Source organism: Salvelinus alpinus, chromosome 36 (assembly GCF_045679555.1).
Source record: "Salvelinus alpinus chromosome 36, SLU_Salpinus.1, whole genome shotgun sequence".
Taxonomy (NCBI): domain Eukaryota; kingdom Metazoa; phylum Chordata; class Actinopteri; order Salmoniformes; family Salmonidae; genus Salvelinus; species Salvelinus alpinus.
In genome coordinates this window covers 3936399-3955142 of record NC_092121.1, presented here as the reverse complement: position 1 = coordinate 3955142, position 18744 = coordinate 3936399, and the positions used below count along the sequence as shown (strand labels likewise).

At 42.8% G+C, this 18744-nt stretch overlaps 1 protein-coding gene across 1 annotated transcript in view; it reads left to right on the top strand.

Annotated features, from left to right (window-relative positions):
* LOC139565400 (neurabin-2-like) overlaps positions 1 to 18744 on the top strand; it is a 64386-nt gene that overhangs the window by 6307 nt on the left and 39335 nt on the right. The gene's annotated exons all lie outside the window — the stretch shown is intronic.

Sequence of the window (18744 nt, the reverse complement as noted above, 5' to 3'; positions counted from 1 at the left end):
AGATGTCTGTAGTGGTAGACCATTATTTCTACCTGTAGGCATAGTACTTGAGTAGTTTTATTATTTGTTTTACAGTAGTATTCAGAAGACTAAGCTCTCTGATTTAATTTGTGTAGAAGCCATAATAATGGTTGGTTGACACTGCCACATTTACCCCCACACTTTACAGTGGCCTACATCTCTACACTGACACATTTGAATGACTTAGCATTTCCTGTATTGGTGAAAACAACTTGTGAAAGCCTGTGCAAAGATTAGCATCCGCATGCTTCCTTCCACATTCAAATCAAATGTTATTAGTCACATGCTTCGTAAACAGGTGTGTACTAACAGTGAAATGCTTACTTACATGCTGACTACACTGCACATGCTGACTACACTGCTCGTGTCGCAAAATAACGAGCGTCTGCGTTTCCAAGGGTTAAAGTAGAAGTCAGTTCTATTTGTGACGCAGATCGCGGTGCAAGTCCTGCCTCTCCCATTTCCTCATTGGTTTAGAGAAGCAGATACCCACGTGCCATCTCCTCATTGGTTATATCCACGTGGGTGACTGAAATACGAATGAGGTCGGTGGCGGTAATGCACCTAATTTATGAAAGTTGCCAATCGCAATATAAAGTCAAGAGAAGAAAAAGTTAGCTAGCAACAGCAAGCTAGCTAAATAGGACAAATTAGCTAGCAAGTGCAAGCTAGCTAGCTAAATTGCCATAAATGTTTAATGCTTTTCGACCTGTCCCCAAATTAGTATAATTGGTTCAGCATTTGTTTTGATATTTTAACCTGCGTGTCGTGATCGTGTTTGGTGTGGGGGGACAAAATACATTTATGCACGATGGCGCACGCGCGCAGCCTGTTTGGGTTCCGTGTTAGGGGCCCTTTCCAACAATGCAGAGAAAGAAAATAGAGAAATAATAAAGTAAAACATGTAATAGTAGATACACAATGAGCAACAATAACTTGGCTATATACAGTTGAAGTCGAAAGTTTGCATACACCTTAACCAAATACATTTAAACTCAGTTTTTCACAATTCCTGACATTTAATCCTCGTAAAAATCCCTTGTCTTAGGTCAGTTAGGATCACCACTTTATTTTAAGAATGTGAAATGTCAGAATAATACTAGAGTGATTTATTTCAGCTTTTATTTCTTTCACATTGCCAGTGGGTCAGAAGTTTACATACATTCAATTAGTATTTGGTAGCATTGCCTTTAAATGGTTTAACTTGGGTCAAATGTTTTGAGTAGCCTTCCACTACCTTCCCACAATAAGTTGGGTGAATTTTGGCCCATTCCTCCTGACCGAGCTGGTGTAACTGTGTCAGGTTTGTAGGCCTACTTGCTCGCACATGCTTTTTCAGTTCTGCCCGCAAATTTTCCATAGGTTTGAGGTCAGGGCTTTGTGATGGCCACTCCAATACCTTGACTTTGTTGTCCTTAAGCAATTTTGCCACAACTTTGGAAGTATGCTTAGGGTCATTGTCCATTTGGAAGACCCATTTGCAACCAAGCTTTAACTTTCTGACTGATGTCTTGAGATGTTGCTTCAATATATCCACATAATTTTCCTACCTCATGACGCCATCTATTTTGTGAAGTGCACAAGTCCCTCCTGCAGCAAAGCACCCTCACAACATGATGCTGCCACCCCCGTGCTTCATGGTTGGGATGGTGTTCTTCGGCTTGCAAGCCTACCTTTATTCCCTCCAAAAATAAAGATGGTCATTATGGCCAAACAGAGCTATTTTTGTTTCATCAGACCAGATGACATTTCTCCAAAAAGTACGATCTTTGTCCCCATGTGTAGTTGCAAACCGTAGTCTGGCTTTTTTTATGGCGGTTTTGGAGCAATGGCTTCTTCCTTGCTGAGCGGCCTTTCAGGTTATGTCGATATAGGACTCATTTTACTGTGGATATAGATACTTTTGTACCTGTTTCCTCCAGCATCATCACAAGGTCCTTTGCTGCTGTTCTGGGATTGATTTGCACTTTTTGCACCAAAGTACGTTCATCTCTAGGAGACAGAACGCGTCTCCTTCCTGATCGGTATAACGGCTGTGTGGTCCCATGGTGTTTATACTTGCGTACTATTGTTTGTACAGATGAATGTGGTCCCTTCAGGTGTTTTGGAAATTGCTCCCAACGATGAGGTCTTGGCTGATTTCTTTTGGTTTTTACCATGATGTCAATTATAGAGGCACTGAGTTTGAAGGTAGGCCTTGAAATACATCCACAGGTACACCTCCAATTGACTCAAATTATGTCAATTAGCCTATCAGAAGCTTCTAAAGCCATGACATAATTTTCTGGAATTTTCTAAGCTGTTTAAAGGCACAGTCAACTTAATGTATGTAAACTTCTGACCCAGTGGAATTGTGATACAGTGAATTATAAGTGAAATAATCTGTCTGTAAACAATTGTTTGAAAAATGACTTGTGTCATGCACAAAGTAGATGTCCTAACCGACTGGCCAAAACTATAGTTTGTTAACAAGAAATTTGTGTGGTTGAAAAGTGGTTGAAAAATTAGTTATAATGACTCCAACCTAAGTGTATGTAAGCTTCTGACTTCAAATGTACAAGGGGTAGCAGTACCTAGTCGGTGTGCAGGGGTACGAGGTAATTGAGGTAGATATGTACATATAACTATGAATAAAGTGACAGATGGTAAACAGTAGCAGCAGTGTATGTGATGAGTCAAAAAAGTTTGTGCAAAAAGCGTTAATGCAGTTAGTCCGGGTAGCTATTTGGTTAACTATGTAATTAATTATTTAAGAGAGGTGCAATAGAGGTGATCAAGTTACACTTGAAATTCTCACTAATGTTTACCAGGTAAATATCTTAACTATAAGTTTAACTATCTAAGATGTGCCAAATACATTCTCTCCAGCTCAGGGCTCCAGCTATGCATTTGGTTTGTTAACTTTCTGGATAAGTAGTTAGCTTGCAAGATCAAGCTTCTTGGTTACAGCAGAGACAATCAATCCCTCCCTGGATCAAGATCCCTGTTGTCTATTATTTATTTTGTGCTTGCAGCAAACATTTTGAGATAGTTGTACAACTTCGTGAGCTGGGGTGTCTTTCTCCTTGCAATTAGTTTAACGTTCTCTTGCGCTTGCTAGCATTTAGCTAGCGTCCGCTGTGTGAATTTGCCAGGTTTGTTAGCATTTGTTAACATTTTCTTTCGAGACAGTACTTTTTTTACATCTGGAAAGATGTGTGCACTGTCGGTATAACCGTATACCCCGGTATAGTACAGAAACGGTATGAAAATCTGGATACTTCCCAACACTCCTACGGAGTGCATCAGAGATAGAAGCTAATAGCTAGATGTTGTGGTTTGGATTTTGACTTCCGGATATCAGTCCCACTTATTGGTCTAGCTGTTTGAACACAGCAGCGGTATCCAGAACAGCGTTGTCAGCAGGTAGCCTAGTGGTTAGAGTGTTGGGCCAGTAACCGAAAGGATGCTAGATCGAATCCCTTAATTTGACAAGGTACAAATCTGTTGTTCTCCCCCTGAACAAGGCAGTTAACCCACTGTTCCTAGGCCGTCATTGTAAATATGAATTTGTTCATAATTGACTTGCCTAGTTAAATAAAGGTTAAATAAGAAATACTGCAGAACACATTCAGCACTACTGTGTGAGCTGCTCTATGTATGACTAAGTGACTGACAACTTGTGAAATCTCTTTTTGGCTTGGTCAGCATTCATTCATTTGCTTGACACTGAGGGCCTACCCAGTAGTCCTGACAGCAGGATAGACTTGTTCCTCCTGCCTTGACACCAGACAGGTTCATCGTTCCATAGCTTAATTCCTCTAAGATCTGTATGTTAATCAAGGTATCTCAAAAAAGCCAGGCGTATGTAACGGATGTGAAATGGCTAGCTAGTTAGCAGTGGTGCGCGCTAATAGCTTTTCAATCGGTTACGTCACTCTCTTTGAAGCCTTGAAGTAGTGATTCCCCTTGCTCTGCAAGGGCCGCGGCCTTTGTGGAGCGATGGGTAACGGCGCTTCGTGGGTGACTGTTGTTGATGTGTGCAGAGGGTCCCTGGTTCGCGCCCGTGTCGGGGCGAGGGGACGGTCTAAAGTTAAACTGTTACACGTAGAAAACAGATTTTTAAATTCCTAATGCTGACTGCTGCTCCAATGATATGTAATTTCCAGCCAGGTATAGGCCAGGTGTTCTCATGGGCTTCAGTCTGAACCACAACTACATCGTTTACATAAAATTTGAAATTATGTAGGTAGGTAGATATTAGTTCTAGGCTACTGCATATTGTCATTATGAAATGTCAGATGAATATGCCAGTGGCCTTTCTCTCCTGTCCCTTGGTGACTTGCCATTAAATGCCACCAGCAGGTAGTGTGGATTTCATCTCCCCACCATGCACAGCATGCTAACCAACCGGGCAGCCACCGTATCACTGTACCTATATGTTATGTGAGAGGGATTTTCAGTAGCAATTTTTGCCTTTTTAAAAATATATCTTCACCTCTTCTCAGTCAGTGAGTGTCTGAGATTTCATGTGATAGGACACAATAGATTTGCTGCATAGCCTTGTAATCCTAGTAAAGCATTGACTGCTTCGCAGTGGGCCACCCTTAAGCACAGCCACTTGTGACACGTGTAGTGGCATGCCATGACTTTGCTGTCACAGCAAGCAATATCCCTTTATTCCTCAGTGGCGGAGGATAGAGCGCTATCATATAGGCTAGTCCATCATATTGTAGAGTGGAAGGTTTGATTCTGTTAAATCTACTAGACCTCCTAGCTCTGCATAGCCGTTGCTGTTGTACTTTTGAATATTGCACTGAATTGATCTGACCTGTGTAAGAACAGATGACGACAGTTCGGCATCTTATTTGACCTTTCTGACCTATCGACCCTGTTATGGCTTTAACTCAACCAAGGGTGTGGCTTAACCATGACACATTTACAGCACCTGGGAGTTCAAGCTGCGGTCAGCTTCCATTGTTGATAAACTGTGCTGTATATGAGTGTCTTGTTTTGTCTGCAGTGGTGCCTGATACTTACGCATATGCCCATACCATGGGTGACTGACTGACTCCTTCTCTTAGCCAAGGTGAGGGCACTGAAGAGAATGAATTTCAGTTAGGCGTTCAGCAATCCATGGTGATGACTTGGTGTATCGCCCGTGTTGTCCTCTTTGCATAGATGAGGACAGAACAGGCAGGTCCATTCTCCTCTCAGTCAGCTCCAGAGTTTCTGGGTCACAGGAGGTCTGCATCCCAAATTGCACCATATTCCCTAGATAGTGCACTGACCTGGTCAAAAGTATTGCACTATAACAAATTAAATTCCGACATTGGGCCTCATTATGGGAAAAAAAGCCATCATTGATGCATTTAATCACCATTTGATTTCAGCGGGTATCTCTTTGAAAGTAAGCCTATTCACAATGATATTGGGCGGGATGCTGATTGGGGAAACTTGCTGAATGATCAGAGAAATTATAGTCAGAGCTTTTCTTTTAGGCTATTTACAGAAAAGAAAGTCCTGGATGCTTTGCTAGCAATAGACAACAAGAAATCCACAGGGGCCGACCAATCGGATCCTGGGCTGCTTAAGTGTTTTTTTTATTGTCAGGAAATATTCCAAAAGTATGGAAATCTGCTCTTGTGCTGCTACTCCATAAGGACGGGGATAGTAGTGATCTTAATCATTATTGCCCCATTTCAAGGCTTCCTTGTCTAGCTAAGATTCTTGAATTTGCTATTTTTAATCTGAGAAATGTATATACGAATGTAAACCAGTCAGGGTTTAGACCTGGGCAGACCACTGTTACAGCAACCATATTAGTTGTTAATGATATTCTCAATGCTTTAGACACTAAAATGAAATGTGCTGCTTTGTTTGTGGACCTGCCCAAAGATTTTCATACTGTTGATCATGCTATTTTATTGAGTAAGTTGTCCTCGATAGGCCTGAGCTCTGATGCCTGTTCATGGTTTCATGATTATCTTAGTGACAGAACTCAGGCTATCGTGATTGATGGGACTAAGTCTGAATTTCTTGAAGTACGTGAAGGTGTACCACTGGGGTTGATTTTGGGACCTGTTCTCTTCACTATTTATATAAACACCATTGGTCAATCTGTAATTTTTTTTAACTTAATCTATATGCGGATGATACTATTATCTATGCTATTGACTCGACTGTTGATCTGGCATTTTCAAAACTACAGTCAGATTTTATAGCTATGCAGGAATCCCTTGCTGATTTTAATTCTTAATACGGGCAAAACTAAATACATGTTGTTTTTAATCTGAAACATTCTTACGAGAGTTTAACTACATGTTCACTCGTTAGATGGTTCCCCAATCGAACGTGTTCCCGCATTTCGATTGATATGGATTTGACGTTTAAAAAAACAAACATATAGATGAGCTGGTTAAGAAGATAAGATTTAAAGTTGTCTTTTTTTACAGAAACAGATGGTGCCTTTCTCAACTGTAGGAGGCTGATTATTCAGTCAACCTTTTTATCTGTTCTTGATTATGGTGATATTATTTATTAAAGTTCAGCTGCTACTACTCTTAAACCTTTGGATGCCATTTACCATAGTGCCCCTCATTTTGTTACAGGTGACAGTTTTGCTACTCAGCACTGCATCCTGTATCAAAAGGTTGGCTGGACTTCCCTGAAGTCTGTACATTACTCCCTTTTCGTTTACAACGCCCTAATCCATCAACTTCCTTCTTATCTAACTTTGGTGTTGAAGTATAGATGACATAAAAATACATTTCATCTTAATGTTCTGGTGCCGTTCGGGCATTTTAAAGTATTGATTGAGAACTTATTGGTTGAGGATGTTTTTCTGGGAGATTTGTGATGTTTTATTTATGCTTACCGTGACTGTGTTTTTGTATTTTAATGTATAATAATATATATAAATTAATATTAGTTATTGTATATTTATATTGAATTATACAGCCTTTGGTCTGGGACTGGGGTCATGGAGGCCTGCTGTACTTCACCAGCTTTTCATAATAATAACCTTTACAACAGGGAAAGGGATGTGCTGCAGTCTGGAGGATGATTGCCTGGTGTAGTCTAAGGAGAGAGAGAGAGAGAGCCCAGATAGGCCTCTAATTCTATGTGCGGCTTTGTGCAAACCATAGGGTAGTAGTCTGTAGTGGAAGAATCCATGTTTGTGCTATACAGTGTTAAGAAGTCGAGGTGAGGGTCATAAGGTATTTTGGGGGGTATTTGTAAGGATTATAGGTTATGACACTTGTCTTTTTACACTAACTTACACGTTCCATGTCTGTGACCGGATTTTCTGAATCATATTTTGTTCAGGTAATACAGAAATTGCTACCTTAACCTGTTCAGGCCTGCCTTTGCTTTTTCTTCTCAGTGGTTGATTATTTTGATATTTCAGACTGATATGGCATTCATACCTCAATGACAGTGAAAGCACCGTAATATGACATGCAAACTTAATATATGCTCCATCTCTTCCTCGAAGCAGGCATGCTGTCACTCTTATCAGACATCCATGGTGGAGAGCTGAGAATAAACACCAAGTCCCTCTGCATTTAGGGCATGCTAGCCCCTGCGCTTTCTCTCTCCCTCTCTCTGTCTGTCTGTGTCAGCTGGCTGGCAGTACATTCCTTCTGTCCCCTATGTTATACCACCCTGCATCCCACTGCTGGCTTGCCTCTGAAACTAAGCAGGGTTGGTCCTGGTTAGTCCCTAGATGGGAGAGCAGATGCTGCTGGAAGTGGGCCAGAGGACCAGTAGAGGGCACTTTTTCCTTTGGTCTAAATAAATATCCCAATGCCCCAGGGCAGTGATTGGGGACATTGCCCTGTGTAGGGTGCCATCTTTCACAGGGGACGTTAAACAGTCTTGACTCTCTGTGGTCACTAAATATCTTATGGCACTTATCATAAGAGTAGGGGTGTTAACCCCGGTGTCCTGGCTAAATTCCCAATCTGACACTCAAACCATCACGGCCACCTAATCATCCTCAGTTTACAATTGGCTCATTCATCCTCCTCTCCCCTGTAACTATTCCCCAGGTCGTTGCTGTAACTGAAAATGTGTTCTCAGTCAATTTACCTTGTAAAATAATTTGCCCAATCTCAGATCAGTGAGTAGTCTGGTACACACACAAACTGACAGCTCTATGAGTTGGTCCAAACTGTGTGTTTTATATGCACACACATGTTCATTGTGTGCATGCCTACTCAAGTGTGGTTGAGTATTTGTATGTGGAGGAGAGCGTTTGTATCTGTCCATCCTTGTATGTGTGATTGTGATAGTGACCCTGTTAAGTTTTTCCTGATCCCAGACAGACTTGGGTGGCCCCTCTTATCCTCTCAAAGGGAGGAAGCATTAGAGAGGGAAGGGGGTCTGGGGGCGTGGGGGCAGTTTAGGGTGAAGTTGGGGACGCACGTGTGGGGACGCAACCTCATCCAATTCCGAGGTGCATATTGGAAGAACTGTCCACGTACTATTCGTCAGCCATCAAGATGAGTAGGCCAAACGAACAGCAAAAGCACTGGCCTATGTCAATCTACTATCCCCCAAGTAAAAAAGTTTATCTATTCTGTGTGTGAGAGAAGTATTCCAAACATAGTCTGAGACAGTTGTGGGATGGGATAGATTGTAAATTAATACAACCACTAGCATAAAAAAAAAAAAAAAAATAATTAAGCAATGAGGCTGACATAACAGATCAGAACGTTTAGCTTAAAATCTTGATTAACTATTAGGCTATTTCTTTACATTATAAGTGCAGCAATGCGCACGTGGCAGTAGGCTATAAGCGCGAATGTTCCATTAGCGGGGAAAACACCATTCTCAAAAGTGACTGCAAATGTGATTATGCATGTTATGCTTTTATTATAAAGGGGTGTTTTTATGGTGAAAATTATCTTCCCCAAACTTAAAAAACCTGTGCTGTGTATGTATGCCAGTTAGGCTCTAAACCCATTGTAAAAGCTTATTTAATGTACTTAATTTTAAGAAGTTATTTGGCTACTTTAGTTGTGATACAAACCTAATCAAAACATATAGGCCTATAGGCTAGGCTACATGAGGTGTGCAACAATGATTTGAAAAAGTTGCAAAATAAATACGTGTTTCTTGCCTTACTGCAAACTGGGCATCATTCACAAGTGATAATATATAATTCACAAGTGATAGGCTAATATTGTCACCCATCAGACTGTTCTTGATTTAATATTGTCTTTACATATACTAAATAATATATGTGTGAAACCTGTCGGGAATGGGCCAGAGGAAAAAAATGCATGTCATCAAAATAGCAAATGGAGGACGCTTTTCCCGTGGTTCCTTTTCATGCCAGCCAGGTAGTTTATACTCCTATTGTAAAGAGAAGAAATGTGCTTAATATTAGGAAAGTTGACAAATAAATATAGTAGGCCTAGCTTATAGAAAGCTGATGGGATCCTCCTCTTTTTAGAGGCCATCACTCTGTTTTCTCACGCAATTGCATAGCCAATAGAAATGTTCCGCAACATGAGCTCATGGGCTCTCATGAAGTGATTGATTAGATTTTCGATTACATCTGCATTGATGTCAGAGTGATTAGAGGGACAATAGAGTACTGAGTACCAGGCAGTTAGTGAGTTTTGTAGGCTACTAGTGTCTGCAGGGATCTGAACCTGCAGACACTGTCTTGTAACAGGTCAATGTCTAACCTTCCTCACATAAAACGGGCTGCCATCTGTAGTATTACAAGCTGAAATCCTTCAATACGTCTGGTAGATTACACGTGTCCAACTAACCACCAGCTACCATGATTGCGTAAGTAACAATACTGTTTTTGATGCATCTTTTAATATATATTTTTTTTAACCTTTTGTTTAACTAGGCAAGTCAGTTAATGAGAACAAATTCTTATTTACAATGACGGCCTACTGGCCAAACCCGGACGACGCTGGACCAATTGTGTGCCGCCATATGGGATTTCCAATCACGGCCGGTTGTGATACAGCCTGGAATCCAACAAGGGTGTCTGTTGTGACGCCTCAAGCACTGAGATGCAGTGCCTTAGTCCACTGCGCCACTCGGGAGCCCTAGGGCTGTGTGGGGGGGTATGTCGCCTCGCTTGGTAGATCTAGCTTATGCATTCCAAAGGAAATTACTTATTTGAACAAATTACCTTCTCATCAACATCTATCCATAGCATCGGGGTATAAGCGGTATATAGTCCCATAACCTGGTCCATTGTCTTGTACAGTGCCACAGTCTAAGTAGTGAAACAGATTAGCGGAACGCCCTAGTGGTTATAAATAGAGGTCTACCGCTCTGAACGTTCCCATAATCCACTGCTTGATTCTTAGAGCCCCTGTACTGCCGTGCGGGGTTATTTAAAGACGTCTCCCTGTGTCAGGATGCTAGGGTGGCGCTGCAGGGGGGCAGGTCTGGAGGCCACTTAGGTTAGGTAGACATACTGTGCCATAGGTGTAACTCTGCCGTAACGTGGATCTTTTCTTCTGTTTCACCCCGTTACGCAGAGGCCCTTATCTTTCCGATGCAGACTGTGCTCTGCAGTCAGCAGCCTTTCTGTTCACATTTAGATCGTTATCAGTCAAAAGTTTCTGCATTCCATGACGGGGCTTTTTATAGTCTTAAACGAGCAGCCTTGGTTACAATGTTGCCTAAGGCGGGGGGGAGGGCGTTAATAGTGTCAGTAGACAGGAAGTCTTAACGTCTCCAGTTCCGGTCCCCTCGTCACCACCTGATGATGACGCCGATAATGTCATTTGTATAAGAATGTCAAAAGGGTGAACCTCTCATGACTCGTTGTTTGGGTTAAGCTAGTTAGTAGCCTATAAGACCAGTCACCAGACAGGACCAATGTACTGAAGTTCTGTGTTTGTGACATATAGAAGGCTATTCAGAGTTCGAAATCCACAGCATAGCCTAGGCTCTACAGTCTAAATGTCCTCAGGATGCTGTATATAGCATTTTTTACATATTAAAACACACATTTAGAGATATGTCCAGCATTTGCGGCTATGCTTGCAGATGTGCATAATATGCTGCAACCCTAATCAAAAAGTATTTAACTCTAAATAATAAAAACCTAGCTGTAAGTTGTTGTAACATTTAAACTTAAAACATGTTTTTCATTTTTTTGCACTGCATGGATCACCGGTGCGGTTGAAGACAGCAGTGCTGTATGGTGCACTCAAAATGTACTGTAGGTGATTAGCCAGCGTAGGCTACTGCCCAAACGTTGCTCTAATAGACCTACATGTTTCTCCTTAGCATGGTGTTTTGTTGCAGGTTTTTGGGATATTCATTGTAAAGCTTTAAAAACCGAAGCCAGACTGCAACATTTTAGAACCTTAGCTAGGACGGTGACGTGTCTGTACACTTTCCCTCCACTGCGAGCGGTAAACGGGACACACGATAGCAGCGCAATTGACGTTGAATTCACAGACGCGCGCGCATCAGGCTGTTATTTCATAAAGTAGATAACTCATTTATACTCGCTTGTGTGTCCTGTTGTAATTCATACCCATGTGTAAATCATTTATCTTCTAACATTTTGACAACCAAGATTACATTTTCTGTAGGCATGGACATTTAGCGACAACACCTTTAAACATTTCGGTCTGGTAGAAGATTTGGTCAGTGCGGTTAGTGATGATATGATACAGTGCACTGGCTGGCTCGTGTGTGTGTGTGTGTGTGGCAATGAACTGCCGTTTGGCGTTCAGCACGTTGGCAGTGCTTGCTGTGACTTGTACTGCAGCGCAACGCGAGCCGTATTGAAGCGGCCCAAAATGAATTGACAACCTATATCATTGCGCGGGCCAAATAGTAATGTGTCACTGGCCGAATCCTGTCCACGGGCCTTGAGATTGACACGTGGTCCAAATCGATTGTCCATATGTCTATGGGTGGGCTGTGTGATGGCGTTGAATGGTGAGCTGTGTGTATTTTGTGTCAGTGAGTTTGGAGAAACTGGGTGTATAATATTAAAGAGAAGAAGGAGAACAATAGCATGCCTGAGCAGCACAGCAGACTTCCCTCGCCTCAGTCTGCCATTCCCCTCTCCCTGGAGAGAAGGATTATTTAGAAAATCTGTCTCTCTCTTTCTTTCTCCCAAATCCTCAACAGGAAATAGGCTATGCCGTGAGTCCCATTGTGCCAGTTCACACCCAATACACCTCAGAATGACAGCGTAGCCATTTCATTCTTTGTTTCCACAGTGTGTGGTATTTGTTTGGTTTGTTTCCCCAGATTTTGCCACAACAAACATTTTGTACCGCCGTCTGACATGTTTGCTCTTTTGCCGACGGCGGTTTGCATCCAAAAGGCAGGAGTTATTAGCAGAATTCTTGAAGACTGCTTCCGAGTTCCGAGTAGAACCTTAAAGAACAGGAATCGGACAAGAGAGCACGTTTCATTTCTTCCAATTGTATTGCTCACAAACAGCACATTATTATTCTCCACTATCCAGTCTGGTTTGTCTTTCACTCTTTCTATGCCACTTCTAGACTACCAATGGCCTTAACTCAATTTAAACAGATGCTATTGTATTTGTTCTGGTTCATTTCCCTAACCTTGGGAGTCTCTCCAGTCTGCTAACAGTGTTCTGTCTGTGTGAATGATAGCTCCTAATGATCCTAATTATCTGCGAACCTCATTCCACCACTCCGATACTTTTTGAATTGCCTGCTGTTGTAATCCCCCATTAAATAATTGGGGGGGGGGGGGAAGTCAGTGGAAGCTTTGGAACAAATGAGGATATAGCATGACTTCAACGTTACCCGTAAAAGCCAATGTAATTCGACACAGGTGTTAGTCTGCTGTTTGTTTCTGCCCACTGGAAAACCACTGGTTTGTGACGCTCCTCATCCATTGTTACTGTATCGTCTTTGTCTTGTGCCTTCATGTTAGAGAGAGCCTACTCCTCTGCGGACGCTCATGCCTGACTAGAACCTGAACTGAAACATGCTTAGAATGAGGGAGGAAGAATGTTATTCCTGGCCGTGAGGCGGCCATCTTGGTAGTGGTGTAGGCCTATGTGACATGCCCTATTTATGGAAGTAGTGGCATTCTTACTGTACAAGACACAACCTCACAAACGCTCTGACTTCAGCGATGTACTGTACCCCCCCAGTCAGTGTATGGGGCCAAATGAACCGGTCTTGGCTGTGCTTCAGCACTCAATGTGATGATGAACATCCTACTTCTCCCCGGATTCATTACGCTGCTGACTGTAATGGTACAGTAACTCACCTGGTTTTCAAAGCGGCGATCATTGAATATGGTGTTATGAAATATTAACTTGGGCTTGGTTAAATCACAACCCGAAACAGGAAGGCGTTGACAGCAAGCAGACTCTGTTTTTCCCCTCAGGACGTATTCTCCAGTTCTACGTAGGCCTACTCCAATCTCTTGCACCTCCCGTATGTTCCCCACAAAACAAATCTACTTTCAGGTGCCGTCACAGTCAGAAGCCCGACACGAAGCCAGGTCACAGGGAAACATTGTAAAGCGCACACAGCTTTTGTACATGTATCATGGGCAGTAGGTAGCCCAGTTGCTAAGGACGTGGACCGGTAGGCGAAAGGTGGCCGGATTGAACCCTGGGCCGGGCACTGCAAAAATGTGGGAATTGTTCGTGCAACTGGAGGGCTGCTGGGTTCAACACATGTTAAAAGACATCGCCCTACCGTTATGCCCTTTTGAGCGAGGCTCTTAACATGCTCTCCATCCAGGTGTGCTGATCCTGTGCTTTAAAAAAAACATATAGCGTGTGTCTGAGTGCCTTGCCGTCGGGGTGAGATGGGAACAGCGTTTTAACCGTATGACTGTGGACGTTCAATCCAAGGCTGTGTTTATTTTATAGCCCCAGGCATAGGCAGTGTTTTAAGCACTGACTGCCATAAGCCGTGACTTGTTTTATCTTCATTTGAGTAACCTCCCATAGTGATCTCTTCTCTGCGTTTTCTCCCAGTTAGCGGAGTCTGACATTTAGAGGAGGAGGATGGGGAGAATGGATTGTTTGTGCCACATCGATTTAAAGAGGCTGGAGTGCCATTTTGGACATTGCAGGGTCTGAATTGAGCTGGGATGTAAGTTTGTAACCCTTTACATCCCTGTCATCACAAGGTTACAATGAAACTATTGTGTAATAATGATCAATAGGCTACCCAGAGCCTCTTGGCTCTCATTGTAGCAAAAATAGTTATTCCCCGTAAAGTTTTTTTCCTATAATTTCTCCTTAAAATAGTTAGCCTTCAGGCCTCCCGAGTGGCTCAGTGGTCTAAGAGATTCTGGGTTCGAGTCCAGGCTCTGTCGCAGCCGGCTGCGACCGGGAGGCCCATGGAGGGGATATCCTTGTCTCAGGGATATCCTTGTCTCATCGCGCACTAGCGACTCCTGTGGCGGGCTGGGTGCAGTGCACGCTGACCAGGTCGCCAGGTGTACGGTGTTTCCTCCGACACCTTGGTGCGGCTGGCTTCCTGGTTGGATGGGCATTGTGTCAAGAAGCAGTGCGGCTTAGTTGGGTTGTGTTTCGGAGGACGCATGGCTCTCGACCTTCGCCTCTCCCGAGTCCGTACGGGAGTTGCAGCGATGAGACGAGACTGTAACCACTACCAATTGGATACCACAAAATTGGGGTGACAATACAAAACAAAAAAAATACAAACAAAAAATAGTTAGCCTTCATCAAGCCTCAATATCTAGCAGCTTTTTCACATTTGAGTTAAATGTAACTGGTCAAGGAAGTATGACAATGTGATTTGGCTTACGTTCACTCAAGTGGCCCACGAAAGCACCTAGCCGTATAGAAAACCTCCCCAGTGAGCTGTGTATGTTGGTTAATGATTAGCCCTTGTGTGACCCGTTCAACTTGAACCCCACACTTGCCGTGGCACGACGTGAAGCTAGCCACCTTACTGTTTACGCCTCTATTCCATAACGGCAACGCTTACTAGTGTATACAGGGGAGGGTGGCCATGTTGGAATCCGAGATTCAGAAATATACTTTGCAAGTGTAGATCAATAACCAAACGTTGTTATGGCGGTCTTTAAATAAACAACCTATTGTAGTTTGATGACCATGTGAACACGGTAAATCAAGCCATCAGTCTCGGGGAAGGCTTTGACCTTATTAATGGTTGTTGATGTGATTGTTGCCCAGGCAACTCCGGTCGCTGCTGCCCTTCTTACTTTCTGTTTCAGGATCAGATTTCTACCAAAGGCCATGACCGTTATGAGCTAACAAGCCAAACAAATCTCTGCAAATGAATCTACTTCAATGACATTTTACACTGAATGTTCATAATGGTTTTGTTCTCTCTCTCTCTCCCGGAAAAATGGCTTTCCCCTGTCACTCTCTAAACTGTGGCAACCTTCATTTTCATTTGTTTCTATTTCCCTCCCGATCTCTCTTTCCTACTCACACATTTATATTAAGAATTTTGTGTCTGTGGCGCATTCATGGGTTTTTCTTCCTCTCCCCTGTACGTGTACACACACACACACACACACACACACACACACACACACACACACACACACACACACACACACACACACACCTTCTTTCTGACACCATATTTGTCTGCTAGGCTGTCTGACACAACACATTCAATGCATTCCTGCACAATACCCCCGTGCTCAATAAGCCTCTTTACCAAGATATCAACACCAATGCCATCTAAAACAGAACTTGCTTATGGCTCACATTTTTGTTTTTCTTCCTCAAAGCAACACGCAGGGTTGCCAGTACTGGACCTTTCAATCCACCATTTCTAAAGCGCTTGGGTTTGATTTAGCCTAGTTCTTATAGAGGCTGTCCAAGGAAGGTCACAGTAGGGGAACAACTGGCAACTCCCTCACTAGTTATGACTCACACCCTGGTCTCTGTCTCAACATGCTCCAGAAACTTGATTCAACCCTGCTGCTTTCATTCATTCTTTGTATTTATAATGCTCTCTTTATTTTGCTCTCTTTTTTGTTCTTTCTTTCTAGCTCTTTACCTGGCTCTGACTGACTGCTTTCTCTCTTTCTTTATCGTGTGTGTGTGTGTCTTTCTTACTCTTCCTCCCTCTTGAGTCAATTCAAACGCCATTTATTTTCTAGGGGAATTTGGAATTTCTATCCACACCATGAATTGACCGAATTGAAATGGAATCGAGTCGAACCCTGAAAGATGCCGTATATTCATTTCACTCCAATGTCACAGTTCATAAGAATCCAGTTTAATCGCTGCACCTGCAGAAATGCATTGTGAGGGAGGCTTTTAGCCCTTTTGGATACACGCTTAGCTAATGACTTTCTCAGACACACAAAGAAGCTAGGGTAGAGCATGCCGTTAGTGTTATAGTGTTTTCTCTCCGACATGTTTTCCTGGTGTTTGGGTGAGACGCCTACGAGGGCACTTGGAAGTGTGAACCGCGCCAGCCAGGAAAAGGAGGAAAGGCGAGGAGGATGGTGGAGTGGAAAGAGGAGGAAGGGAGGGAGGGCAATGGAGAGAATGTAGAGTGCAATTAACGGTGGATGAGTTTGGTGGGATGGAAGGAGGGAGAAGGGGCGAAGGACAGGGGGGGTTGATTCAGGATGTCTCTCCCAGACTGCAAAGTCTAATGAAGTGCACAGTGCATACTCACTCACGCACATAGCCAATCAATTTCTCCCTCTCTCTTTTACACCCATCCTTCTCTCAGACACGTTGATCACTTTATCTGAACCCCTGAAACATGTCTCTCTCTCTCTCATGTATTTATATATATATATACACCCCCATTCCCCTTTCAAGCCTCTCTCAGCCCTCTTCAGCTCCCCTCCATAGATCGACTCTGGTGGAGAGGCTTTGTTGTGTTGGTGTGGCAGCCTGGAACAGCCTCCATTTTTTTTTTTTTTTAGAAAGCGCTTATTATTTGCCTTCAAGCTGTCTGCACTGTCTCCTCGCCTGTCACTACAACTACTCTGCTCTTTCGGTCATGCTGTAGCTACGGATTAGCTGGTACCGCTGTTGATCAGTTTGTGCTCACTTTATTACTTATGCAACCCCGCAAATCTAGGCCTATAGTGCATCCCTTTTTAATAGGACTTTTAGGTTGAGATTTCTGTCTAAATCTTTTTTTTTTTTTTTTTTTGAGGCAAGGTCTTTAATATCTAAACTAGAATAAATTCCATCCCTGTTGAACCCCACTTTTTGTAGTTTTTACGTATTTCTGCCTATTCGGGATGCCCTTAGTGAAGAGAGCCTTAGTATATTACAGACAAACCATGATTGTATTTGTCGCTGCTGGGGCTTCTATTGAAGTTTAAAGTGAACAGTAATATTTTTTTTTAAATATTTTCATTTAAACTTTCCTTTTAAAAGTGTTCCCAACATCTCTGGTGGTATTCAAACAAAACTTAAAGACAGTTGCTTGTTTGGTCTATGAGCTCACAGTAAAATGTTCAAATACATCTAGTGTGACTGTGACTGTATTTATCCAAGTGTGACTGGCTCTCGTTCTTACACAACCCTCTTAATTCAGCTTCCCTTCACTTAGATCTCCACTCTCGTGTAAGACATTTTAGGGGCATACTGTATGTGACACGTGTGCAAATGGTCAACGCGAGAAGGGATTCATTCTAGTTGATGCCCATTACAATGGATGGCTGTCATGTCAGTGTGATCACCTTGTAGATGAACACTGAATATGTATCAAACCTATTGTTGATCGTCTGATTTCTGCATGTCTAGTTTCCCAGGCCATAATCTCTAAAAAGCCTATGTACACTAAATGTAACTAAGACGTGATGAAAATGCTCCTGCATAAGTAATCAGGTCTATAAAAACATGTTGCGTCCTCCCATCCATCCTCCCACTGCCCAGGCAGCTCTGTTGCTTTTATGGTTCTGCAGTTTCCTTCCAGTTTCTCAGAAACAAGGAACACTAGTTAAACAAAAATGTTCTCTGGAAGTCAGCTAGCTAGACATGACAGCCGTTGTCACACCTTGTGCTGTGATTCCAATGTCGACGTCCCAAATGGCACCCTATTCCCTGTATAGTGCACTACTTTTGGCCAGAGCCCTATGGCCCAGTGTGGAAAATGGTGATGATGGTGTAGAAACTGTCAATAAACAGTCAAGTGTTTGTTGTGAACTTTTAGAAGTGAGATTTTCACTGGGGCGGTTACTTTAACCATTTGTTACTAGTATCACCTTGTTACAGGTTGTGACGACACAACGGCCATTTCAAAAGCCAATCCAACAGGAACCTTTCGACGTCAAGGTCTAATCACATGACTTGTGAGGGCCGAGGTCATGAAAGACTTAGCAATATGACCTTGTTTACGAGAGCCGAGGGCAGGCAGGAAGCAGCAGTTAGAGCTGAAGAGAGAGAGCTGTGTTCGTGTTGCACCAGTGACGCACAGCTAAGTTTTACTGTCACTTAGCTAGCTGAGCTACAAGAGGCCCGGGAGGAGGAGGAAGTGCACTGAAACCAAGGTGTTTCGGTTTTCGCACCAGCAGCGCAAAACATAGATGTATAAGTAATAGCTTGGGTATTACCGCAACCAAAGTGTGATAATTGTTTCCATGTAGAAATAGCTCATTGACTCACCTTGGAGAGAGAGAATGAGTGTCTTATCTGCTAATTCTAAATTTCTGTGTCAATTTTCAAATTCAGTGCCCTGTTGTCACCCAACACCGTCTCTACTTCAGACAATGTCGATCTGATCTGAAATCGTGTTTGGTGTTTTGTTCTTACTTCCT